At 36.2% G+C, this 27929-nt stretch overlaps 1 long non-coding RNA gene and 1 pseudogene across 2 annotated transcripts; one reads left to right on the forward strand and one right to left on the reverse strand.

Moving 5' to 3' along the window:
• Nucleotides 1-4684: 4684 nt before the first annotated feature.
• On the reverse strand, nt 4685-11309 carry LOC308430302 (PHD finger protein 6-like; annotated as a pseudogene). The gene is made up of 5 exons: nt 11256-11309; nt 7381-7507; nt 7150-7210; nt 5791-6176; nt 4685-5641 (listed from the first exon to the last, which is right to left on the reverse strand). The product of its transcript is annotated as a PHD finger protein 6-like (transcript).
• A 3921-nt stretch (nt 11310-15230) lies between these two features.
• On the forward strand, nt 15231-17051 carry LOC308430131. The gene is made up of 3 exons (XR_013975338.1): nt 15231-15308; nt 15931-15991; nt 16980-17051. It is a non-coding gene; the product is annotated as an uncharacterized lncRNA (long non-coding RNA).
• The last annotated feature ends 10878 nt before the right edge of the window (nt 17052-27929 follow it).

Genomic DNA, 27929 nt, shown 5'->3' on the forward strand with positions numbered 1-27929 from the left:
ATTTACACAATATCTGACCACACACCCAGCACTACAATGAATTATAGGTGGAAAACCCAATACAATGAGGGAAAATACGGCCTACTAAAAACAAGAAAAATCCTAAACAAAAAAACTAAAAGAAGAAAAAGACACAGACACAACTCAACCCACAAAAGCAATAATGGCAGGAAACAGAAACAACTATTCCTTGATATCTATTAACATAAATGGACTCAACTCCCCAATAAAGAGACATAGGCTATCAGACTAGATACATAAACAAAATCCAGCATTTTGCTGCATACAGGAAACATCTCAGAGACAAAGACAGACTCTATCTCAGAGTTAAAGGGTGGGAAAAAAACGTCCAAGCAAACAGCTCCAAGAAGCAAGCTGGAGTGGCTATTCTAATATCGAATACAGTAAATTTCCAACCAAAAGTTATCAAAAAAGATAAAAAAGGACACTTTTTACTCATTACCGGGAAAACCGGTCAGGAGGAACTCTCAATCCTTAACATATATGCTCCAAATAAAAAATCACCCACATTCATAAAAGAAACCCTACTAAAGCTCAAAAAATATATTTCACCTTACACAATAATAGTGGGAGACTTTAATACCCCACTCTCACCAATAGAGAGACCATGGAAACAGAAACTGAACAAGGACACTGCAAAATTAGCAGAGACTTTGAACCAACTAAAATTAATAGATATATACAGAACATATTATCTTAAAGTAAAAGAATACAACTTCTTCTCAACACCCCATGGCACCTTCTTGAAAATTGACCACATAATTGGACACAGAGCAAGCCTCAATCGATATAAGAATATTGAAATACTCCCATGCATTCTCTCAGATATCCATGGTCTACGGCTGGTCTTTAACAACAACAAAGACAACAAAAAGCCCACATACACATGGAAACTAAACAACGCTCTCTTAAACGATAGCAGGGTCAAAGAAGAAATAAAAAAAGGAATTAAGGATTTTCTAGAAATCAACGAAAATGAAAACACAACATACCCAAACCTATGGGATGCAATGAAAGCAGTACTGAGAGGAAAACTCATAGCCCTAAGTGCTTCCAAAAAGAAACTGGAGAGAGCTTACATCAGCAACCTGACAGCACAGCTAAAAGCCCTAGAACAGAAGGAAGCAGATATACCCAAAAAGAGTAGACGGCAAGAAATAATCAAAATTAGGGCAGAAATAGACGAAATAGAATCAAAAAGATCCATTGAAAAAAATCAACAAAACCAAAAGTTGGTTCTTTGAGAAATCTACAAGATTGATAAACCTCTAGCAAGACTAACTAGAGGGCAAAGAGAGAGTATACAAATTAATAAAATCAGAAAGGAAAGTGGAGACATAGCAACTGAAACAGATGAAATTTAAAAAAATCATCAGATCCTACTACAAAAACTTATACTCCATAAAATTGGAAAATCTGGAGGAAATGGACGAATTCCTAGACAGACACAAGATCCCAAAGTTAAACCAGGACCAAGTAAACCATCTAAATAACCCTATAACACCTAAAGGAATAAAAGAAGTCATCAAAAGTCTCCCAACCAAAAAAATCCCAGGTCCAGACAGGTTCAGTGCAGAATTTTATCATCATTTATTCGGGATATAACACCAATACTCTACAAACTATTCCAAAAGATAGAATCAGATGGAATACTACCTAACCCATTTTTTGAGGCTACAATAACCCTCGTACCTAAACCACACAAAGACCCTACAAAAAAATAGAACTTCAGACCAATCTCACTTATGAACATTTATGCAAAAATACTCAACAAAATCCTTGCAAACCGAATCCAAGAACACATTATAACGATTATACATAATGACCAAGTAGGCTTCATCCCTGGGATGCAGGGATGGTTTAATATAAGGAAATCCATCAATGTAATCCACCATTTAAACAAACTCAAAGATCAAAATCACATGGTCATCTCACTAGATGCTGAGAAAGCATTTGACAAAATCCAACACCCCTTCCTGTTAAAAGTCCTGGAAAGAACAGGAATCCAAGGTCCGTACCTAAACATAATAAAAGCAATATACAGCAAAACAACAGCCAACATCAAACTTAATGGCGAGAAACTTGAAGCAATCCCACTAAAATCAGGGACTCGACAAGGCTGCCCACTCTCCACCTACCTATTCAACATAGTACTGGAAGTCCTGGCTGGAGCAATTAGACAGCAAAAGGAGATTAAGGGGATACAAATCGGAAAGGAAGAGATAAAAACATCACATTTTGCCAATGACATGATGGTGTACTTGAGTGACCCTAAAAATTCCACCAGAGAACTTCTACAGCTGATAAACAAGTTCAGCAAAGTGGCTGGATACAAAATTAACTCGAACAAATCAGTAGCCTTCCTATACTCAAAGGACAAACATGTGGAGAAAGAATTTAGGGAAAAGGTACCCTTCACAATCGTCACAAAAACTATGATATACCTTGGTGTGACTCTAACTAAGCAAGTGAAGGACCTGTATGACAAGAATTTCACACCTCTAAAGAAGGAAATTAAGGAGGATCTCAGAACCTGGAAAGATCTTTCTTGCTCATGGATTGGAAAGATCAACATTTTAAAAATGGCCATCCTACCAAAAGCAATCTACAGATTCAACGCAATCCCCATCAAAATTCCAACACAGTTCTTCATGGAACTGGAAAGATCAATGTGCAATTTCATGTGGAACAACAAAAGACCAGAATAGCGAAATCCATCCTCAACAACAAAAAAACATCTGCGGGAATCACTATCCCTGACCTCAAGCTATATTACAAGGCAACTGTGCTCAAAACTGCATGGTACTGGTACAGATATAGGCATGTGGATCAATGGAATAGAATAGAAGATCCAGAAATGAGCCCTCATGTATATGGTCACTTGATTTTTGACAAAGGAGCCATAAACATTCAATGGAAAAAGGACAGCCTATTCAACAAATGGTGCTGGTCGAACAGGCACTCAGCATGCAAAAGAATGAAAATAGACCCTTTCTTATCTCCTTGTACAAAGCTCAAGTGTAAATGGATCAAAGATCTCCACATTAAACGAGATACACTGAAACTATTAGATGAAAATGTAGGGAAAACCTTAGAACACATAGGCACAGGAGAAAATTTTCTGAAGAAAACACCAATGGCTCAAGCTCTAAGGTCAAAGATTGACAAATGTGACTTAATGAGACTGCAAAGTTTTTTTTCTCTTTTCTTTTTCTCTTACTGTTGTATCAATGTTTTTGATCTTATCTTCTACTCGTGATAGTCACTCTTCCATCTCTTGTGTCTGAGACATCTTTGACTCTTCACAGTTTTCTCCTTTTGTGATTTCTTCATTGTTTCTATTTCTATTTTCAATTCCTTCACCTGTTTACTTGTGGTTTCCTATACCTCTTTAAGTGATCTTTGTGGGTTTTGTGTGTGTGTGTGTGTGTGTGTGTGTGTGTTTCCTCTTTAAGGTCTTCAACTTGTTCTCAGGCTTTCAGTGTTTTTTAACTGTTATTTATTCACTTCTCAAGGACTTCTATCATCATCATGAAGTATGGTTTTTATGTTTTTGATTTTTCTTGTTTTCCTGGTGAGTTGGAATATGCTCAATTTGCTGTGGTGGTAGAACTGGGTTCTGATGTTGCCAGGTTGTCTTGGTTTCCGTTTCTTAGGTACTGATGCTTGCCTTTGCCATTTTGTTATCAGTGATGGTAGGTGACGTTCTGTCTTCTAACTGGAGCTTATTTCTCCTGTGGTTCTGTGGACCTGTGTCGTCCGGAGGTAGATTGTCCTGGGTGCTTGGCTCTCTAGGTAAGCTGAGTTCCAATAGCAGTGGGATGGCTCTGGGTTTGGTCCCAAACAGACAATCTTGGCAGCACCACTATCTACACTCTGAGCGTTCCAGGTGGTCTCTCACCAGAGAGTCAGTGGAGAGGGCGTGTGGACTCACCCGAGGGCTTATCAGTGAGATCACTGCTGTGGCTCCTTCAAGTGCCCAGATATCTGCAGGCAGTCTGGATGATCAATCCTATTCTGTTTCAAAAATGATACAAGTCTCCACTGAAAACGCATCGTCACAAAGGGCTATATAAATTTATATCTTGTTTAAATCAACTCTCTTTATACCTTCATATTTTCATCATTGACACATTTCTCGTGAAGTACAGAATTTCATATTTAGTTTTGGTTTTGGTCTGTTTTTGTATTTTGTTTGTTTGTTTGATTTTTGAGGCAGAGTATCTGTATAATCAAGGATATACTAAATCTCCCTATGTGGATCAGATAAATTCAAACTCAGAAAGATATTGTTCCAATTTCTCCTGTCTCCATATATGTTCTTTCATGTTTTCAGAGATGACTCTCATTTGCCAAGCCTTTGCCATATGACTTACATTCAAAGTGTTTTTTTTCCAGTATGTATACTTTCATGTATTTACAGATAAGGCTAACATAGAAAGGATTTACCACATCCATTACATTCATAGCATTGCCCTCCAGTATGTGTTCTTTATGTACATAGAAAAGAAACTGACAGGGCTACACAATCCTAAGCATCCTGGCCCCACATTCACAACTCCATGCAATAGGCTTAACATTTTTGTTGCATCTCATCATTCTGTTTCAGTGTCATGGTATTCTGACAATAGAGTTTTACATCACCTTCCATACCTAGTTTCCATCAATTAGGCTGCTGCTGGGTTAGTTGCTGATCGATCGCTTATCTTCCATGCCTTTTCCTCTCTCGCTCCTCATCTTCTTCATCTCGCTCATCATTTCCACTATGGCTTTTACAATATAGTTTGTAAATCCCACGAGACATATTTTTAATGTATTTTGCCCTGTCTTTTTCTCCACAGTGGTAATAGTAGGTTTTAACACATGCTTTTATTTCACATCCAATAGTAGCACCAGGCTGAATGAAAAGTGAACATTTCTTCCTTTTTCCTCACTTGATCCTCTGAAGTACAGTTTTAATATCAAAATCTCCAAATTCTGCTCTTGATGTTGCTGTTAGGTGGAAGTGCCAGAGAAAACAACATGCACTTGTAATGCGCAGCTGCCTTCTAGGCATTAAGTATATGCAATTTCCCTCTTGCTTCATTTTCCTCCTCTCCTGCATGGCAAAATCCACATTTAGGCCTGGTATCATGAAGCCTGCTCCTGTGTGGAGACCTATCTCAGTAGGAACTGCTTTCCATTTCATCTTTCCCATGGGAGGATGTGGACCTAGTGTCTTCTGCCAGACCTTTCAGGTTGGTTTCTCTTGGTCTTCCTTTGCGACTTTTCTTCTTAGTCTTTGGAGATGAGGGCTCCAGTTCATGATCATTAAAACTTTCTTCTAAATCACCTTCAGAGTTATGTACAGTTTTCTTGTGTTTTCGACAATAAACCATGTAAATCCCCTGCGAAGGTTTCTCTCAGATCTGAGCTTTATCATGCAATGCACAGTTGTAGTGGTATGTCCCGTGGCAGGTTGTCACATCACAGCCAATGGTTGATCCAGGACAATGATAGAGAGAACACAGCAATTTTGTGCCTCTTTTAATATCCTTTCGGACATCTTCAATCTAAAATCAACCAAGACTCTCATTATCAGAATGTGAGGATACCAAAGCAGATGAAAACAGCAGTGGGGCTCACTACTAGGCAAAGGGAGGACAGCGTCAACAAGGAGAGATGGGGAAGGCTGGAGTTGGTTCTCCAGCACTGCCAGAAAGCGGGGCTCCATTACCAGGGATTGTTTCCTTTCATTTTAGGAGAGATGGGCTCCCTCTGCATGCACACCTTTACCACAGTTCTTAAATTCACTGGTTTGCTGCCTAGTATGTGTTCTTTCATGTACTTGTGGGTATTTATGACTTGCAAAGGCCCCACCGCTTTCATTACATTCATCAGGATTTTTTTTCAGTATGTGTTCTTCTATGTATTTGGAAATATTGTTGTCTTGCAAAGGCTTTACCACATTCATTACATTCATAGGACTTTTCTCCACTATGCATTCTTTTACATATTTGGAAATAATTTTGATATGGAACAGCCTGACCAAATTGATTATAGTCATTTGGGTTTGGACACTATGAATTCTTTCATGTCTTTGACTGTGAGGTGCAGAGGCTTTTCTATACTGAGTACATCCATAAAGTTTATCTTGAGGATGACAGCTTTCTTGCCTATGAAGATAATCGGCTTGTGTAAACATTGTACCACACTGATTACACTGAAGAATCTTATATTTGTATGATCCAATTTTGCCATAATAAGAACAGAGTAAGGTTTTATCACATTATTTACACTTATATGGAATTTTGTATTCTTCTGTGGCTTTGATCATATCTGTGATGGTTAGAGCCATCAGTTCATCTTTTACATTTTCAGCATTCTTTCATGAGTTTTTTTTTTTTCCACATCTTTAAAGAAAACTGGAAAAACTCAGATATTTACTCCACTCATTTATATCATAATATTCGCCCATCATGTGGGTTACAGTGTATTTGCAAAGGGAACCAGGACAAATTTAAGAATGTCACTTCTCCTCCTCCTCACAGAACTTTCATGAGTATGAGGCTGTAAGTACATTCCCAATGACATTGCACACACAATTACTTGTAAACTTGAGTCTGCTCAAAGTGGGGACTAGTAACTAACTTCTAATTTTTCTGAAAAGAAAGTGGCTCACTGCTTCTTTTCATGTCTGTGATGCTCTTAAGGCTTGTAGCTTATGTTACATAGAAAATATTTATTAAAGTAAGACTAACAAAAAAAGATTTCCAGCTTTAATTCATACTGTATAATTTTTTTGCTCATTTTGAGATGTAATATCAGAATTAAATCCTTTCTACACCCATCATCTTCTTGACTCTCATCAATGTCAACTCTCAGTGAACTTTGGTAAATCAGTACAAGTATATAAGTTTCCTTATAAACTGTGTGCTCATAATATGGGTTGGGCACCTGGTTTTTATGAACACCTTCTGTGATTCCTAAATGGCATCCAACTAAATGAATTGGCAATCTAACCAACTAAATAGTGATAGCTTCTACAGCATTGTTTCCTTGTTTTGTTTTTAGAGAAATACCTTTCAAACAAGGTTCAAAAATGTGCCTTCAGAGGAACATTTGTATCTGATTGCACATGATACTTACCTTTCATATATTCCAGGACTTTGATGATGTTCTTCAATACTGCAGTCTTCCCATTTGTAATCTAAAACATATTATGGGAAAATGTATAGTACATTATTAAAATTATATAGAAGTTAATTAACTATCATCATTGAAATTTAGGACATGTCTAAATTATTTACCATTTTCACAAATGAAATTATAGAATAACATCATTAACCCTGTATAAACTGAAAGAAAATTTGGTCTTACCTAGATTAGTGAGGTTCCTGTAGGTCTCCAGCATCACATCTTTATACAGTCTCTTCTGAGAATGATACAGTAAGTCCCACTCTTCCAGAGTGAAGTTTATGTGAACATCGCCATAGGTCACTACATCCTAAAATATTCCATAATTGTGTAAAAAAATACAAAACTGACAACAGCATAATTGCATAGAATTTTAGAAATATTAACAGAATTCTGGTGCTTTCCAACCATATTCTATGACAGAGTCATTGTAAGGTTATCACCACCTCATTTTAGAAGGGAACTAAAGAGAGAGGATTTGTCTCTGTCATTTCTGGGTCCCTGAGTATGACATAGTCTTGCAAGAGAAATGCCAATTAACTGACATATACAGATAGGCAAAAAAAGGTTTAGCATACTGTGTCTGCTTCAGAGACATTGTATGAACAACTTAACTACAAAACATATGGGCAAGCATGTTAACTGATTCATGCATTTAACTCTTGCTCATAGAAGAAAAAGGCAAATTGACCTCATTGACTGGAGAAAAGCCTTGTGTATAGAATGAGATCCAGAACAGCTGGAAGTACATTTTAAGACCCTGTACCCATCACTACAATACAAACTCAAACATAAACACAAAAAGAAAACAAAGAAACAAAAGTACAAACATACAAAAACAGGGTAGCAAATGGCTTAACAATGAAACCATAATGCCTTTGCTGTATTTTGTTAGTTAGCACTACAGTGTAAAATGGTGTTTAAGCCAAGGCACTATGTGATGGGAGCTGGCTATGCAGTTTCATCCACAGAAAAGAAGACACACTGGACTATAAATGAGGCAAATACTCTAACATTTTCCCCAGTAATGAACTTCCTCAACCAAGTCTCTAAGTACTAACAAATTCAAATGCAGTCTCATGAAAGATACCTATGAGAGATGAGTGTTCCAATATATATTTAATTCTGGGAGGCGTTTCTTTCATTCTACCACGTTTAAGCAAGGTCACTATATGTTCTTAGTTAAAAAAAAAATGTTTAAATTCGAGTGTCCTCATACTCTTTAAGAACCCTAAATATATATACCTCTTGACACTCAAAAACAAACAATGAAATGAACAAAAAATGAGCAATAATCTTTCTTGTCTGTGACATCTTCTAAAATTAGAAAACAAAGTTTATCTTTGCAAAATACAACTTTAGAAGCTGGATGAGATGCTAGAAAAAAAATACTACAATTCACAGTTCAGACTGAACAGCAAAGAGATAGAGATAAAATTCAGAAGCAAAGTCTAGAGGGTAATTTACTAAGACTAGCACAAAAAATTAAGGCAGATACAGCAACATCAGTATTACAACATGAAGAGAAGCAATGATCATGGAATAGTAGGACTTAACTATTTGAAAAACTTAAGTATCAAGCACCCAAACAATAAAACAACTGTCTACAAACGACAAGAGAGCCCCAAAGGTCAAAAACTTAAACTCTTTGTCCACATAAGGTCCCCAAACAAAAACTGAAGTTCTTTAACACATAATATAAATTTTGAGGATACAAAAATACAGAAATATCCATCATAATCCAAACAAAAAACAATATAAGTAGATGCATAATTGATAAAATCAAAACACAGATAATAACACCGAGAAGAGGAGAAACAGAGAGATACCAACAAATATAATGCTATGCCTTAAATGAAAACTACAAGGTGATAGTGAAAAACAAGATGAAATCCATCACTTTTTTGGCACTATACTGTGCACTCCAGGCGTCTCTATTGGCAGTATTAGAAAATGGGTTGTGTAAAAAGAGCTGCTCCACCATAATTGGAGAGATTTGTTAGAGTGTGCTGATGTTTCACCAGGAAGAAAAGAGTTTTGGCTGCTAAATTATCTCTTTCTCTTAAGATAAAGGAAAGTATCAGGTTTTTAAAGAATAAGTGAATGATTGACATTATACACCTGAGGCAACTTGTTTTGTTCTATAACTGACAAGACATGAGCACTATGAAAACAAGGTAGTCAGCATTTCTGTGTACAAACGTGTGTGCGATGGACTGTCTTACACGTGTGTGCAAGTGACACAGTAGAGAAAGGTGTCAGACCCCATGGATCTACATGGCAGGTTGTCAGTGCTTCCCGATTTGGGTGTTGAGACCTGAACTCTGGTCAACATTAAGACGACCAGCTACTCAGCAAATTATCCAGCCTTCATGGTATTTTTCTGCTGAATATATTAGGTCTTCCATTAATTAGGAACAATAACAATCCTAAATACATGAAAAAGTAAAGAAATGATTCTTGGGTACATTTTATTAGTATCATCATTATTAACATGTGGGGGATTGACTTATTGAATAAATTTAATACACTACAGAAAAATTAAAAAAAATTGTTAGCTAGAAAACTGATTTCAAAGACACATCCAAAGCAGAAATTATAATTCTCAGTACGATTATAAATAGTACACATCTATACACAATGTTACTACTATGCATAGGACAGGGTTACAAACTTCAAGAATGTGTATAGTATTTGTGAAAGAATACAGCCATGGAACAAATGCCACAGAGGAAAAAAAAAACAGAAAATTAATGTGTAAGATGAGAAGATGTAGATTATCCTTGCTCTAATCAATGTTGCATTTATTTATTTATTTACTTTAATTATTAGTTTTCAAACATCACTTACCATGGCAGGCCATCTGCTCTATGCAGGGCTTCCGCATAGACACTGTGTACAGGAGCACATGTGGTCACGGTCAGTCCAGTAAGTGTTCACTGTGAAATAGAAATAACACATTTTTGACAATCACACAAATGCATGTGCTGTTAGGATACACTTATAGGTGGAAAATGCACCATTAACTTTGAATTAAGAACAAGTCTAAATAAAAATTCATTTCCAAAGCCTTCATTACTCCAATTTCAATATACATTGAGATGTATTTGATAAATATATGGCATTGCAAATAAAATAACAATTTACAAAATGTTCCTTAATCATATATATATAGTGTATATTTGTTGTTTCTCCTGGTAATTCACTTTTTTTTTCACCTTTAGTAGAGCTAGACTCATCTGGGAATAGAAAACCTCAGTTAAGAAATTGCATATATAAGTTGTTTCTAATCACATCTGTGTGGGTCATGTTCTTGATTAATGACTGCTGGGAAAGGACTCCACCCATATAAGTCAGTGTGACACCTAAGGTTGGTAGGTCCAGCAGGTGAAAGAAAAGTACCTGATGGGGATGGAGACATGGTTTACTAAATATCAGCACACAGTTTCTTCAGAGTGCGTAAATTCAGATAGTGCTAAGCACATCTAGCAACCTAAGAATGCATGTCACACTTGGTCTAGAAAAATAACCGGATATTCATTAAGTCCTTCATGTTAATCTTCATTCAGGTGTATCTGTGAACACAGGCACACACACACAGGAATACAAAATAAAAATTAAATATTTAAAACATATATATTAAGAAAAGATAAGTAAATAAGAATTTGGGGGCTAAAAATGTAATCTGTGTTCCTCCATGGAGGGCAGGCAGAGAGAGAGAGGGAAAGAGGGAACATTGCTTCTATGCACTCCTTTCCTTTTGTGGAAAAAATTTTATGCTCTTCTTGCCTTCTTCAAGAACGATACCTGTTTCAACTAGTTTGACTGACTATTCTGATGGCTATACATTATAGTTAACTTGACTTTATCTATAATTAAGTGACAGATACACATTTGGGTACACCTGTGAGGGCTTTTCTAAATTAAAGATTTTGAAGTAGGAACTTTTGCTCTTTAAAAGTGACAAGATCGAGCTTTGATCTGGTCTACATGTTTGGTGGCAGCCTAGATATGTAAAGGACATTGAGGAAGACAGCTCTCTCATTTTACCTGCTCACCCTGTCTTGGGCTGGCAGGTTAAATATCTTTGTTTGAGTCAGCTTCTTCGGCATTGGGCTGTACAATGGAGAACAGCTGAGACATCCAGCTTGTAACTGAACTGCTGGATTCTTCAACTTTTATTGGTAGAAAGCGCCTGTTATATTAGCTGGACTAAAGCTGTGAGCCACTCTAATAAATCCACACACAGAGAAAATTATTTTATCAATTCTAATCATCTAGAGACCCTTGAGAGATAGAATGTGTTTTTGCACATTTACACTAACAATAATGTCAATAAAAGACTTCTCTGAGTATTCTCCGAAATATCCTAGAATAGTATATTTTCGATTATGATTCATAATCTAGAGATTGAACTGAATTTCTGGAAGAAAAGGACCCATTATGCATCCTTCTGGTGGGAGAAAGACCTATCATTGTGTTTGTGATCTAGTTCCTGCTTTCTGTCTGAATTATTTGAAGTACCATTGTCTACCCGGATAAATGTAGCTGCAGTTCACCTGACCTCAGAGTGAAGGTAAGAAAAAATATTTTGTTCCTTGACTTCACTCCTTAGCTGTGGGCTCCATTCCATCAGTGGACAGGAGAATCTCTCCTCAGCCAGCAGTGTAGTTTGCAGTTCCCAGATCTCGCTAGTTCTCAAAGGTCTATGCAGGGACAGAAACCCGCCCCTGGAAACAATGCACTGTGTCCCTGGAGTATACTGAAAACCTAAAGGATTGCATCCTTGTCACTCAATGCAACAAGCCAATCAGGAGCTCAGAGCAGGCTGCAAGGCAGAGTGTTAGTGGGCGGGCACTTCCGGCAGCCATGCTTTAGCCTTGGTTCAGAAGGTGAGTAGGTGATTGCCTTCTGTGCTAAGACTCAGAGCTGTGGTGGATGCAGGGACAACTTAGAACCCTGGATATGGTAAAATGGTGAGCAAGGAGAATCGGTTGCCCGGGGAGGAGTGGGGTTGGAGACGCTCTGGTCAGGCTGTGTCATGGGCACACCTGGGTTCCATTGGGAGCTTCAGGTGAGGTACTTTGTGGTATTTGCAAATCCTAGGTCCCAAGTGGTGGGCTCTGAATAACTTTACTCTGTGTGCTGTACTTGTACAGAGCATTTGAACAGGAGCTGTTTGTAGAAGAATCTTTGTGTCCAGTTTCTTCATGCCTTTTGTGCATCAGAGAGTGGGCAGAGGCAAACTCAGAAGACCCTATTTCTCCACCATCTCTTGAATTCCTGCATGTTGTATTGACCGTTTAAGGTTAAGATCCACTTGGAGTTCATTTACTGGAGTTAGTAAACAGGATCTCTTTATTGGATATTCTCCTCTCCTAAGCTGTGATGTAGAGTAGTGGAATCGGAGATGGAAAGGATCTGCTAATGCTCCCAAGATACTGAGTCAGACAAAAAGGCGAACTCTGTAACATCCCCAACATTGATAGGATGTTAACAATCCTGTTAGATATCAGAGCAAGGAAAAACATATATTCGTTCACAATTGTCTAGACATTTGGTTCCATACAAAGAGAACGCTACCAAATTCCATATTAAAGGGCAGGTGTCTAAGAAGCTCCTCAAAGGAACTTTACTTGGTCAGAACTGACATTAAGGCCTAGTGTGCCATAGAGTCCAGTTTTCATCTTGAGAGAACCATAGGTATGATGGTTAAGAAGAACTCAGGTGACAGGTACTAAAAAATGAATAAATATTTTGGGAGGTTTAGGACTTGTTTGTTAAAGCAAGGGTTTTCCTTGACGTTCTCCTATATGGAAAAGGGCATATCATAATGCCTTCTCAACCCAGGAATATTCATGGAAGACACAGTAACAGCTCATAACCTAGGCCTTGGGAGCATTCTCTGACTCTGAGGTATGGACAATAAATGAAGCCCCTACTCCAAAACAAATCATAAATTGAGAGAGTTGGTCATGGTCTGGGGCAAGTAATATTCTTTTCATTCCTTGTGTTCCTCTAAGGCAGCATTATTTAACCACTTCCAGTGTTTGTATCATTATATGATGATTTCTGCTATGTTCATAGACGGCCCCCATTACCTTCATTATTCCCCCAGGAAGAAATATAAAAGATACTAGTCTTCTAAAGAATCTTTTTGACTTAGACATTGGTAGTGTAAGACTTCCTTCCCCACCCCAGCTTTTCTATCCTTCCTTCTATTTCCCAATCCCCTGCCATCAGAATATGACATTGAAAAATAATCTTCTGTACTAGTACACTGGCATAAATAATTACTCCTCTAGAAATACATGTGATGGATCCATTTTCCATCTGCCTAAGCAGTTAGACTTGCAGTCTCCTTTCCCTTGTGTTCAGTGTACAATCTGGGACTCACCCAGCTTATATGGAATACAAAATCTGTTGTAGCCTGATTCCCCTTTTAGCATTAGCCAGTACTGGATGCATGTTATTCTTCAGAAATTTTTTCTTGATTACTGTCTAAAGTTCATTGAGTTTCTTTTTACAGAGTGTCATATCAATTATAGAAAAGGTATATCTCCAGCCTAAAAAAAAATAAAAAATAAACCAACTCCTGAGTTTATTTCTCTTAATATTGCTTCAGGTGGCCTTGAATTAAACTGTAGGTTTACAAGACAATTGCCTTGCTGTCTAAATGATTAAAATTAAAATTGCTAAATTCTTAAACGGCTGTACCGCCCTGGTTTGTCTTATAAATTTTACAAAGGATTTAGCACCAGTAGGAAAGTCATCATGAGGATCATCTTTCAGAAATACTTGATTAGGTTTAGAGAGATGGAGTAGTCATTAAGGGCACTGATGTTCTTCCAGAGGACCACAGTTCAGTTCCCAGGACCCATATCACCATATCATGTGGGTCACATCTACTTGTAACTGCACCTCCAGGGCATCTGAAAATAAGGTGTTACCTTATCCAGTGTATATTCACATGCCTGTGGACACTGGTTGTGTGTAAACACACACACATATACACACACAAAACAAACACAGACACACACACACATAAGGAAAAACATTTAAATGCTTGTTGGTGACCCCTGACTTTAATCCCTGATCTCAGGGGGCAGTGGAAGGTGGATCTCAGAGTTTAGAATCATCCTGGTTCAGAGATTGAGCTCAAGACAGATCAGTTTACATATAGACAAGTTATTTATAAAATTAAATAACAAAATTAAAATGGGCTGGAGAGATAGCTCAGTTATTAAGAGCACTGATTGTTTTTTCAGGGGTGCTAAATTCAAATCCCAGCAATCACAGGGTGTCTCAAAACTATCTAGTGGACATTGGACACTGTCTTTTGGTATGTCTGAAGATAGTGACAGTGTACCCATATCCGTGAAATAAATTAATCTCACAAATAAATAAATAAAAGCAACTTCCCATTTAAAAAAAAAAAAAACAAAAAAAGAAAATATTAAAATTAAAACAAAAATCTTTAATTTTCCAAGATTCAGTGATTCTTCATTTTTATAATTGAACAACTTTATTTTAAAAAATAAAGATAAATGTACAGATTTTAAGCATTATTGCATAAAAGTATACAAATACATTTCCTTTTTTTGTTCTCGTTCTCTCTCTCTCTCTCTCTCTCTCTCTCTCTCTCTTTCTCTCTTTCTTTCTTTTATATATGAGTACACTGTAGCTATCTTCAGACACACCAGGAAAGTGTGTAGGATCTCATTACTGATGGTTATGAGTCACCATGTAGTTGCTGGGATTTGAACTCCGGACACCTGGAAGAGCACTCAGTGCTCTTAACCTCGGAACCATCTCTCCAGCCCTAGTTTCCTTCTAAAATAATGTGATGATAACATTACAAAGACGCTGGAAAAGAATCAAGATGGAAAGCGCAGAAATTATATCAATATATTTGTAAAGTTCTATGCAATTACACTGTTGTCAGTTTTGTACTTTTTTTTTACATATTTATGGAATATTTTAGGATATCGTGACCTATGATGATGTTCACATACACTTCAGTCTGGAAGAGTGGGTCTTGCTGGATCTTTCTCAGAAGAGACTGTATAAAGATGTGATGCTGGAGACCTACAGGAACCTCACTGATATAGGTAAGACTGAATTTTCTTTCTGTTTTTACAATTTGAGGGATAGATTTTTGGCTTTTTTTTTTTTTTTTTTTTTTTTTTTTTTTTTTTTTTTTTTTGGTTTTACTATTTATTTGCTTGTTTTTTTTCCAGAGACTAAGATGCACTAAACGAAATTTTATTTATAAAGATGAAAACAAAACTAACAGTGATAAAACCTAAAATAGAACTCTGAACAAGTTTTTATAATAGAAGTCATTAGCCACATGGCTTCCTCACCCTACTTTAGTAAATATCAAGACTACAGAATTTAAACACAGGAAATAAACAGTATCGTCAGATATAAATATTCTAACAGTGATTCCCTTGCTTTATGCCTTCTAATTTTTCTCTTTATTTACATTTCAAATGTTATTCCTTTTCCTGTCCATACTTTCCCTTCTTCCCACCTACTCCCATCCCTCCTCCACCTCAACTTGCTTTTGTTGTTTTTCTTGTTGTTGTTTTGGTTAGTGATGTTTTTCTGTAACTTCAGTTGTGAAAACGGTAAATATTTTAGACATGGCATAAGGTTCAGTGATGATAGTAATTTAACTGTTGTTTACTTTCAAATAATGTATCATATATTTTTCCATATGTGCTTAAGAATGCAAATGGGAAGACTGCAGTATTGAAGACCATCATCAAAGTCCTGGAATATATGAAAGGTAAGTATCATGTGCAATCAGAATCAAATGTTCCTCTGAAGGCACATTATTGTGCCTTGTTTGAAAGGTATTTCTCTAACGAGGAGACATGGAAACAATGGTATCACCAATTTAATCATAGCCTAATGGGATTTAATTGCTAATATTGCCAAAATTTATTTATTTGGATACCACTCAGAAATCCCAGAAGGTGTTCATGAAAATAGGGTTCCCAACCCATCTAAGAAGCACATACTTTATAGGGAGACTCCAGTTACTTATATACTTGTACAGATTTACCAGTGTTCATTGATAGGGGAAGTTGATGAGAGTCAAGAAGATGATTGTTTTACAGGAGATTTACTTCTTATATTACATCTCTAAAATGAGAATATTTAAACTGTATAAATCCAATGTGGCTATCTGTACTTTGTTAGTCTTGCTTTAATACATATATCCTGTGCTAAATAAGATGCAGTCCAAATGAGGAAAAGGAATATGGAAAGAAGCAGTGAGCCACTTTCTTTCCCAGAAAAATTAGAAGACATTTGCTTGTCCTAACATTGAGCAGACTCAAATTTACAAGATATGGTGTGTAGTGTTATTGAGAATATATTTATACACACATACAATTTGAAAGTCCTGTGAGGATGAGTACAGAAATTCTTCTATTATTCCTGATTTTCTTTACAAATGTAGTGTAACACATGATATTGAGATATGAATGTAATGGCTCGGGTAAATATCTGAGTTCTAGTTCTCTTCAAAGTTGTGAAAAAAAACTCTAATGGGTAAAACATGCTGTAATTATGAAAGATGTACTCATGGCTCTAATCATCACAGATATAATCAAAGCCATAATTCCAGATCACTGTAAAGAAGATGATAAAACCATAATCTGTTCCTATTGAGATATTTGTTAAATAGTAAAATTGACTCATACAGACAAAAAGATTCTTCAGTGTAATCAATGTGGTACAATGTTCACACAAGCCTATTATCTTCATAGGGAAAAAAGATATCATCCTCAAGATGAACCTTATGAAAATACTCAGTACAGTAAAGCCTCTGCATATCAAAGTCATCTTCAGAGGCATCAAAGAATTCATAGTATCAAGAAATGCAATGAAGATAATCAATTTGGTAAACATGTTACATATCAAAACTATTTCCAAATATATAAAAAAAAGCGTACTGGAGAGAAGCCCTATAAATGTACTCTGTCTGGTAAAGCCTTCAAAAGTCAGAGTCATCTCCGACAACATGGAAGAACACATACTGAAGAGAAACCTTATGCATGTAATGAATGTGGTAAAGCCTACACTAAACTGTATCATCTTAAAGTACATAAAAGAACACATTCTGGTGAGAAACCTTATGAATGTAATGAGTGTGGTAAAGCCTTTGTACAACAATCTCATCTCCAAGTGCATAAAACAACACATACTGGCGAGAAGCCCTATAAATGTAATGAATGTGGTAAAGCCTTTGCACAACTGTTTAAACTCCATGAACATAAAATAACACATACTGGAGAGAAGCCCTATGAATGTAATGAATGTGGTAAAACCTTTGCATCTCAGCGATATCTCCGAAGACATAAAAGAACACATACTGGTGAGAAGCCCTATGAATGTAATGAATGTGGTAAAACCTTTGCATCTCAGCAATATCTCAAAAAACATAAAAGAACACATAATGTTGATAAGCCCTATAAATGTAATGAATGTGGTAAAGCCTATATACAACTGTGTAATCTCCAAGTACACAAAAGGACACATACTGGCGAGAAGCCCTATAAATGTAATGAATGTGGTAAAGCCTTTGCACAACTGTTTAAACTCCAAGTACATGAAAGAACACATACTGGAGAGAAGCCCTATAAATGTAATGAATGTGGTAAAACCTTTGCATCTCAGAAATATCTCCAAAAACATAAAAAAACACATACTGGTGAGAAGCCCTATGAATGTAATGAATGTGGTAAAACCTTTGCATCTCAGCAATATCTCCAAAAACATAAAAGAACACATACTGTTGATAAGCTCTATAAATGTAATGAATGTGGTAAAGCCTATATACAACTGTGTAATCTCCAAGTACATAAAAGAGCACATACTGGCGAGAAGCCCTATGGATGTAATGAATGTGGTAAAGCCTTTGCAACTCAACAATATCTCAAGAATCATAGAAGAACACATACTGGAGAGAAACCCTATGGATGTAATGAATGTGGTAAAGCCTATGCACACCCGTTTAAACTCCAAGTACATAAAAGAACACATACTGGCGAGAAGCCCTATGAATGTAATGAATGTGGTAAAGCCTTTGCAAGTCAAGAATATCTCAAGAGTCATAGAAGAACACATACTGGAGAAAAACCCTATGGATGTAATGAATGTGGTAAAGCCTTTGAACAACGGTGTAATCTCCACGTACATAAAAGAACACATACTGGAGAATAGCCCTATGAATGTAATGAATGTGGTAAAGCCTTTGCAACTCAAGAATATCTCAAGATACATAGAAGAACACATAGTGGAGAGAAACCCTATGGATGTAATGAATGTGGGAAAGCCTTTACACATCGCAAATTCTTTACGTACATAAACGAACTCATACTGGGAGAAACCATAAATGTAATGAGTGTGGTAAATCCTTTGCAACTCAACAATATCTCAAGAATCATAGAAGAACACATAGTGGAGAGAAACCATATGGATGTAATGAATGTGGTAAAGCCTTTCCACAACTGTATCATCTCCAAGTACATAAAAGAAAACATACTAGAATGAATGTAATGAATGTGGTAAAGCCTTGGCAACTCAGCAATAACTTCACATACATAAAAGAACACATACAGGAGAGAAATCTTATGAATGTAATGAATGTGGTAAAGTTTATGCAAGTAAGCAAATTCTTAACATACATAAAAGAACACATAATGGAGAGAACATTATAAATGTAATGAGTGTGTTAAAGCCTTTGCAAAACAGTCTCATCTCCAAATACACAAAAGTATACATATTACAGAAAAGCCGTATAAATGTAATGAATGTGGTAAAGCCTTTGCAACTCAACAGTGTCTCCTAAGACATAAAAGGACACATAGTAGAGAGAATCCTTCTGAGTGTAATAATGTGGTAAAACCTTTGCACAACAGTTTAATCAATGAGTACACTAAAGAATACATACTGGAGAGACACCATGTGAATGTATTGAATATGGTAAAGGCATTTCAGTTTTGCATTATCTTTAAATACATGAATGAATACATACTGGAAACATACTTTGGATATCATACTCATCCATAAAGAAAAATGAGAGAACAGTTATTGGTAATAGGAGAAATTGGAAGAAGACCTTTCTGTGTTTGATTCCATCTCTTCCACAGAAGAAATTGGAACAATAACATACTGAATTTGAGTCCATGTAGTTCACATAGTATGTCATTGAGTGTGTAGATATATCCATCCTCAAAGAGCAAACAAAAAAGGACACAAAACACAACAAAACATAAACTAAATAAGAAATTCAGTTGATCATGATAATTGTATTGCAAAGAGAAAATATGAATATATGTAGAGTTTGTTTACAAAAAATATATAAATCCATAAAACCCTCATGTGACCATGAGCTCATACTGGAGGTTTTTCTCACTTACAACACAAAAAGAGTAATGGAGTCTTGTCATCTCATGTGTTATAGACATTTTTTGAACCTGTACTATTTTCTCAGTGATACTGCTTTGGATGGAAATGCAAATTTGCTGCCCTGCATCTTCTTGGAATGATACAGATCAACCATGATTCCAATTCAAGAAATTTGATGCATGCTTCTGACTTCCTCGGGCACTAGGTATACATCAGTGGAAAGTCATATTGGAAAAACTTTTCTCATGTATCAGTTTCTTTTTTAATTAAAATTTATCTAATTGAGTTGTATACAGTTTGTCAGTGTGTTTGTCAAATGCTTTCTAGGTATTATCAGGGTCCAGAGTGAGAGATAAATTGAGGGATGAATTGTTGTGGGATGCTGGATTCTGTGGATATTTAGGTCAATCTTGATGTCCCAAAAGAAATAGATTATTGATCCCATCAGAATCTAGCTTGTACTGGGTGCTTAATGAAGAGTGTGAACTCAAATTTCCAAAATATGTGAACAAAGTGCAAAGACTTTTCTGGGGAGAAATTGATAATTCACTCCTTTAGAAGGTGGCTGACTGCTAGACCAGGGCCACAATATCAAATAAATCTCAAACTCAAATCCCAATTAGGCATGATAGGGAGACCAAAAGGACACACCCTGGTCAGTTGTACCAAGCTGAAGTTTGTAACTCTTAAAAGGGCAGGAAGATGAATTCGTAGTTTAATTGTCTGAAAGTGGTGCTGTTCTGCTTTCCAAATTCCTGCAAATCACTCAGGTGTTAGTAATTCCACATGATATCAAGGTTATCATGTGTCCTCAGACTTAACCAAAAGGTACTTTAAAATTGGAGGAATCTTAACTCGAAGTTTGGAATATGGATGGAAATTTAGGGAGGAAGGTTTGTCTGTAAAACCCAGATTATCAATAGGACAGAAGGTATTGTGCAAAATGAACCTGAAGCCAACCTGAATCATCCTGTCCTCTCTCAGCATCCACTCTTCTTTTCTGAGTCAGCCCCCTTCAGGTCGTTGACTCTCTCGATTTTCTTTCTAATAATATTGGACTTGTACACCAAGGTACCATGTATCGTCCTATTCTGCTGTTTGATCTTTAAGTCTGACAAGTTGGTCACTGTCTTCCCAGCAACCTTCCTGGTAGAATTGAGGATATAGGAAATAGACATTAATGTCTCTGCTTTTCTTAAAACTAGTAAAACACTTGTCCCATGGAATTTACATTTACCCAGGAATATCTTTCTTGGCAAAAACTGAGGCCTACAGAGGTGCATGTCCCTTATGAAGAAAATTAACCTTATCTGAATGCTCTGTTAGAGGGAGGTGCTGAGTACATGGAAGGGTTTATTGGATGGTAAAAATCTGTCTTACAGCTTGGTTAGATTAAATGTACACATCTCTTGCTGTCTATGTATCCTGGTAAAACCACTATGTTAGATTTGTTAATTTATGTCTTAATCACTATTCCCATTTATTCACACTGAAGAATTTGCTTTTGTAGTGTTTTCTTTATTTCTTGTGTAATATACTCACTAAGGGCCCTTTATTGACCTGGATCTCAATATATAGATTAGGCTGTTCCAGAACATCAAAGAGTTCTGCCCAGATTGCCTGCAGATAACTACATTATAGGTTGGAATTTCATGGCTATACAGTTTGGTTCTTTGAATTTTTTCAAAGGAAGAGTATCTGAGCCTCGCTGGTTATGGTAGCCAGGACAAAATCTCTTTGTCCCACCTCCAGAATCAAGAAAGATCCATCAAATGCATCCCTCCTGTCATAAACTCCATTGTCCTGCAATGGTGAGCAATGTACATTTACTTTACCATTGATTCTATTCTACAACATCCAGAGACTAGGGCAGATATCCATCTTCATTTTACAGATTATGGAACCACGGATCATGGAATTGATTGTACAATATAATATCAATATAATTAAATGTAGTTGCTCATATTTTCCATCTAAACATACTTGTGACTCACTGAATGAATTTGTAAAAGCAGCCTACTAATCCAGTCATGTTGGCAGAGGCCTGTCCCAATGACACTCAAGTAATGGATGACGATTTTCAGGATTTTGATGGCGCAAGGTGAGAATGGTCAAGGATGTATAGTAGGAGGTTCAAAGAACCAAGAGATTCTGTGATTAATGCCCATTGTCTTCCCTAAAATTTAAATTCTGCAGGGTCATGGCTCTAGCAAGTGTTATCCCTGGTGCTCAGGTTGATTCTGTCTTCACACAATGGGATCCTATCAGATATTTACAGTAAGGGTTGGATTGAGATAAATATATATTCCAATTCAATCTCAGAAGCCAAATCATTTTGTTCAAAATATTCAAAATCATAGGATACATTTTGGGCTAATAATATGGCATCATAGTTATTGAATTATGCATAAAGTTTCAATAAAATATTCATTTATATTTCTTTCTAGCCTGCAATTTATCACTTTCATCTTTATATTATGGTTTCTCTATGGCATGTTACTTCACTCTGAGAGGCATTGGGCAGGAGAGTCACTTTACACAGATCCAAGTTGCTTCAATATTGCACTTGGTCTAGAACCTGTTCCAGTTGTGCTTTTAAACTTCTCAAGAGACTGTCGTGAAAGCCATCAGACACCCTTCCTGAGTGTACATTTCATTTTACACTGCAGACAACTTCTTGTATTTACCATATGGTTGTTTTTCGTTTTAGCAGAGGCAAAATTTTCATTTTATATTTTTATATAATTTCCCGCTTAGTCACAACAAATGGACAATTAAATAATTATCAAGGATTTTAATGCAAAGCATCCCCTTTTGATATTTGGAGTAGTACATGAATTCACAGATTTGGTACCAATGAGAATTACGAGTGTTTCATGAATAGTACATTTTTTTACTTATACTATTGCATGTCAACCAATTTCTATAATACAGATTTGTGCCTGGAAATAAACAAGTTTTTCCTTTGTGACGGTGATCATGAAATTTGAATTCCTAGTTTAAAGGGGACTTACTTGCAATTTCAGTGGAGCAATTGCTGTTTGATATATCTTAGAACCATTAGTGTGACTTTGTTTTGAAATAACTTGAAGTGGGACTGCTGAGGCATAGCCAGATTTTCTCATCACTTGCATCTTCTGAAACAACTAGTGACTGGGTTCTCTCCATCTGTGAAAACAACATCATATATAGGGTTAGTAACATAACAGCTTAATACAAAAGCCTGTTTTGTGGGAGTTGTGGAGTTTTGTGGACTTGATCTCTCTACATATAGAAGTATAGAAAGTTTATAACATGTCTCAAATTCATGATGATACTGGGTGAATTTTATTTGGTCTTTTGTTTCAAAGCACCCAAGTTTTGTTTTGTTTTTTTTTTTTTTTTTTTTTTTTTTGAGTTTTCCTTCCTTTAGTTGAATTTCTTTCATAAATCTACCACCCATTCTTGTTGTAAGTTTGTGGTCAGTATAGAAGTTAGATTGTATCAGTTGTGTTTGATTCTTCATAATTCTACTGGACATTATGATTTTTTTCTTACATTTTGAATTTGAATCTCTTGTCCTTTTGTAATTTTTAAGAATTTGATTTGGTTGTGTTGAATTTGTGTTGTAAGTTGAATGTGCTTGATGCTAATATAGTATAGACTCAACATGTTCACAAGAATCCTTGCACATGTCATCATTTATTTAGTTCTTTTATTTTGTGTTAAAATGTGAAAAAAAAATTATCCTTTGAAAGTTACTTTGGGTCTGCACATGTTGCTCTTCATGTACTGTTTTCTCAGGAAGACCCATATTGACCTCCCAATTGCCATGTCAGGAAGTTCATGACTACCTTCAACACCAATCTAGCACATCTGACAGCTTATTAATTCTGTTGTCCTTTTGTGAGTTTGAAATATACACTTTTCACACAAAGAGATATAAAAACTGTGTTTTTGTCAAAGGTTCTTATATTTACTAAAGCAATTAGGCAAAACAGATTGCTTTATGTTCATGTGTATAATAGACACCATTCAACTTTTCTTTAAAGCTTTGTTATTCTGCATTTGGTTTTGAAAGGTGTTTATTACCTTACTTCACTGTGCTACAGACGTTCATCCAGTCATCATTCATAGGAAATTATTGTTGCCAGTAATCATAGACTATAATTCTTTTATGATAATAAAATGAAATAATTTTTATTGGTTAAATATTCTATGACTAGTATTGGCACATCAGAGTAATTGAAACAAATCTCCCTGATTTTGTACTAAGAGCTTTGCAAACATACCCTTTCCCTTTGACAAAGGAAGCACATGCATTGAATATTGTCCCACATTTATTTGATCATATTTTTCATTAGAAATTTGTTGTTTAATTGACCACATTATATTTGTAGGTACGTCCTTTTGTATTTAATCAGTGATGATATCTTTGTTACCTTTTTTCAATTATAGTTCTAAGCATTTATGAAACTTTGAAATTTGTGGACTTTCATGTACTTTTATATTTTTTGATATTGACCAGAGTATCTGATTTCTTCCTTGAAATTTGTTTGTGGGGACTTCGTGTAAATTACTTCCATTGTTTAACCCAAGTACTGTGGATGTTTTTGATGTAATAAAGACATTGCAAACATACACTTCCAATGAATATGACTGGAAACTTGTTCAGCTGAAAAATCAGAAGTCCTTTAAGCCAGTCCATTACATCAAACCAAAATTTGCTTATTTTACATTTTTATTTACTTTTTTTTTTTTTTTTTTTTTTTTTTTTTTTTTTTTTTTACTTTCTACCACCTGGATGGTTCTTTTGAATTATTAATGAAGTTGTTTGGTTTGGTTTTACATGATCAGTTTTAGGTTTCCTGTTTGTTGATGATTATTTGTGAGTATTTGATTATAATATTTTTAAACTAATTAACAAGGAACTTGAAATCTTCCAAAGACAGATTCTCTTTCATTTAGTTTTGCTATTCTAGACATTATACCACTGCTTTATACATATCAGGCAATGTATACCTTCATGGCCTAAGTCTTTCTTTAGTTCTAAAACTTAATATATTTTCATACACACACACACACACACACACACACACATCATAGTGTAATAGCATAATACACTCAATAATTGAAACCTATTATACTTGGTTGACTTGCCTAGAACATTTTTAGCTTGAGAAAACCATATGTCTACATGCTATGTAATGAGTCCTCAGGTACAGAAATTAAATTAAAAAAATATATATATATAAAATAAAATATACACATATATATTGGCTTGAAAAATTGTCCATTAAATCAAGGCTATTCTCAGAAGTCTTTATATATGGAGAAGAAAGCTATCATAGTGCCTTCTCAATGGAGGCATATTCATGGAAGACCTTTTGACACCTTGGAACCTAGGCCTTGGAGCATTCTGTAGGACTCAGAAGTGTAGAGATTAAACGAAGCTCCTACTCCAAAACTAGAGATATGTGTGAGAGTTAGTCATGTTCTAGGGCCAGGGTATTTTAAGAGGAGTTTGTTCTGTTTCCGAGAAACCAACTCTTCCCACTAATTGGGTCTCTCCTTATCAGTTCCAAGGGCACTGTGGGTTTGGCAAGTAATGTTATTTTTATACATTGTGTTCCCTTTAGGCAGCATTCTTTGTTTAACCTCCTCCCATGTTTGTATCATATATGATGATTTCTGATGTATTCATAGAAGACCCCATTTCCTTCTTTATTCCCCCAGGAGGCAATATACAAGATGCTAGTCGGCTTAAGAATCTTGCTTGACTTAGACATAGGTAGTCTAAGACTTAACCACACCAGCTTTTGTCTTTCCTTCCTTCTCCTTTCCAAATCTCCATTGAGTGAGCCCTGACACTGGAAAATAATCATCTGTTCTAGTACACTGGCGTAATTAATAACTCCTCTGGGAATACATTTGCTGGATCCATTTTGCATCTATCTGCCTAAGCAGTTAGAGTTCCATTGTCCTTTCCCTACTCTTCAGTATATCATCTGGGACTCACCCAGTTTATATGGAATTCAAAATCTGTTGTAGGCTAATTCCCCTTTTAGAATTGCCCAGTGCTGGATGAATGTTATTCTTCAGGATGTCTTATTTCTTGATTAATATCTAAGGTTCACTGAATTCTTTTTCTGTAAGGGACAGAATAATTTTAGAACAGGTGTTCCCCTAGCCTTCCATAAATAAATAAATAAATAAATAAATAAATAAATAAATAAGTAAATAATAAATAAATAAAGACTGCTGAGCTTATTTCTCTTAATGATGCTTCAGGTGGCCTTGAATCAAACTGTCGGTCTACAGGACAATGGCCTTGCTGTCTAAGTGACTAATATTAAAATTGCTCAATTCTTAAACAGCTGTTTCTCTCAGGTTTGCCTTATAAATTTTACAAAGCGTTTAAAGCCAGTAGGTAAGTCATTATGAGGATCATATTTCAGAAATACTTGATTAGGATTAGAGAGATGGAGTAGTAATTAAGGGCACCGATGCCCTTCAGAGGACCACAGTTCAGTTCCCAGGACCCATATCACCGTATCACGTGGTGGGTCACATCTAATGTAACTGCACCTACAGGGCATTTGAAAACCAGTTGTTACCTTAATTAGTATACATTCATATGCATGTGGGCACTTTCCTGTGTGTACAGACAGGCCACATACACACAAAAACTGGGACATACACACATAAAAACAACATTTAAATGCCTGTTGGTGACCCATGCTTTAAGCTCAGAACTTAAGAGACAGTAGAAGGTGGAAGTCTGAGTTCAAAACATCCTGGCTTAGAGAACAAGTTCAAGATCAGGTTATATATAGAGAATTCTTTTCAAAAACTAAGTAAAGAAATCAAAACTAAAACAAAACTCCTGCTAATTTTCCATGATTCAAAAATGTTTAATTCCAGGGGGAAAAAAAAGTTTCTGAGCTGCACAGGTTTCTCAGGGGTGCATGGGGTTGAGTCTGTGCATAAGGCTGATCACAAATGTTGTACTGTAATTCATGTGGCAGAAAGCATACATTAAATTATTCTTCTACATCATATTGATTGTTAAATGTCCGGGTTTATGTTTACATGAGACACTAAGGGTTTCCAGAGCCATAGCAGACCTTTCTGACCACATCAATTTGCAAGAAACTCTAGAGTTTGGGACTCTCTTAGTAAGACATATGAGTAGACGGTTGGTTAAAAACACAGCAGGTTAGGAGTCACTTTGATTTAATTTTGTGAGAATTGTGAAACATGTCTATAAGTAATGTTTCCTTTTTTCCCCTTGTATAGGACATTTGGATTTTTTACCTTCCGTTTCTCCTATCTTTTCACCCATCCACAACTCTCTTCTCCCTCATGTCAACTGCTTCTACATTTCAATTCATAAAACAGCTGGTCTCCTAGTGACATCACCTGAAAAATGCTCACAGAGATGTAATAAAAGTAGTTATAAACCCTTTATTCAGCCAGAACAGGAAAACCCATTAAGGAGAAAAGATTCCCAGAGTAGGAAAAGAGCCAAAGACATCCCAAACCACAGTTAGGATTTTCACATAACCTCCAGTCCTAGTGTCTACACACTATGCAGACCCAGGATCTATGGTTGTTGCTTCTGCCCATGAGCCCTTCTGAGCCCCATTTCATTGACATAGTTGGCCTTCTTCTCATGATGTCCTTGAACATCGGGCTCCAACAATGCTTTCTCCTCTAAGTTCATGGTTCCTCAAGTCCCCAACAGGTTACAGAGACCTGTGTCACAAGATCAGCTCTTTCCACTGGCAGAAACCAGATGCCTGACTTTCTTTTATTGTTCAGGGTTGTTTTAGCTAACCTAGGTAGTTTGTTTTCCAAATGAAGTTGAGACTTGCTTAGAATGGTTTGTAAAAATATTCTGGTGCCTGGGAATTGCATCACCACTTCTCATTCTCTTAAATCTAGTGACTCATGAGAATGGAACAATCTTCCCCTTTTCCAACATCTTCATTTTCTTTCTTCAGACCCTTGAGGTTCCTGTCATACAGATCTCTCACTTCCCTGGTTACACATCTTGACTTCCTCCTTCCCAATCTGGATCCACTTGATTTACTTTGGTTTTCCTATTTTTCTTGAAATTCAATAACTATTCTGAGTAGATAGGGAGAGGGTATGCAGCCCTCTTTCCTCTATGATTTTTACGGGATTTTTCAGGATTCTCTCCACATAATATGATACTGGCTGTTGGCTTGCTGTATATTGCTGGTATCACATGTAATTGAGGCTTGTCTTTCTCTTAAATCCTCAGGCCTTCGCCCAACTTGGAGTAGCTGTTGGCAGTGCAG

This window comes from Micromys minutus (genome assembly GCF_963924665.1).
Source record: "Micromys minutus genome assembly, chromosome: 15".
NCBI lineage: Eukaryota > Metazoa > Chordata > Mammalia > Rodentia > Muridae > Micromys > Micromys minutus.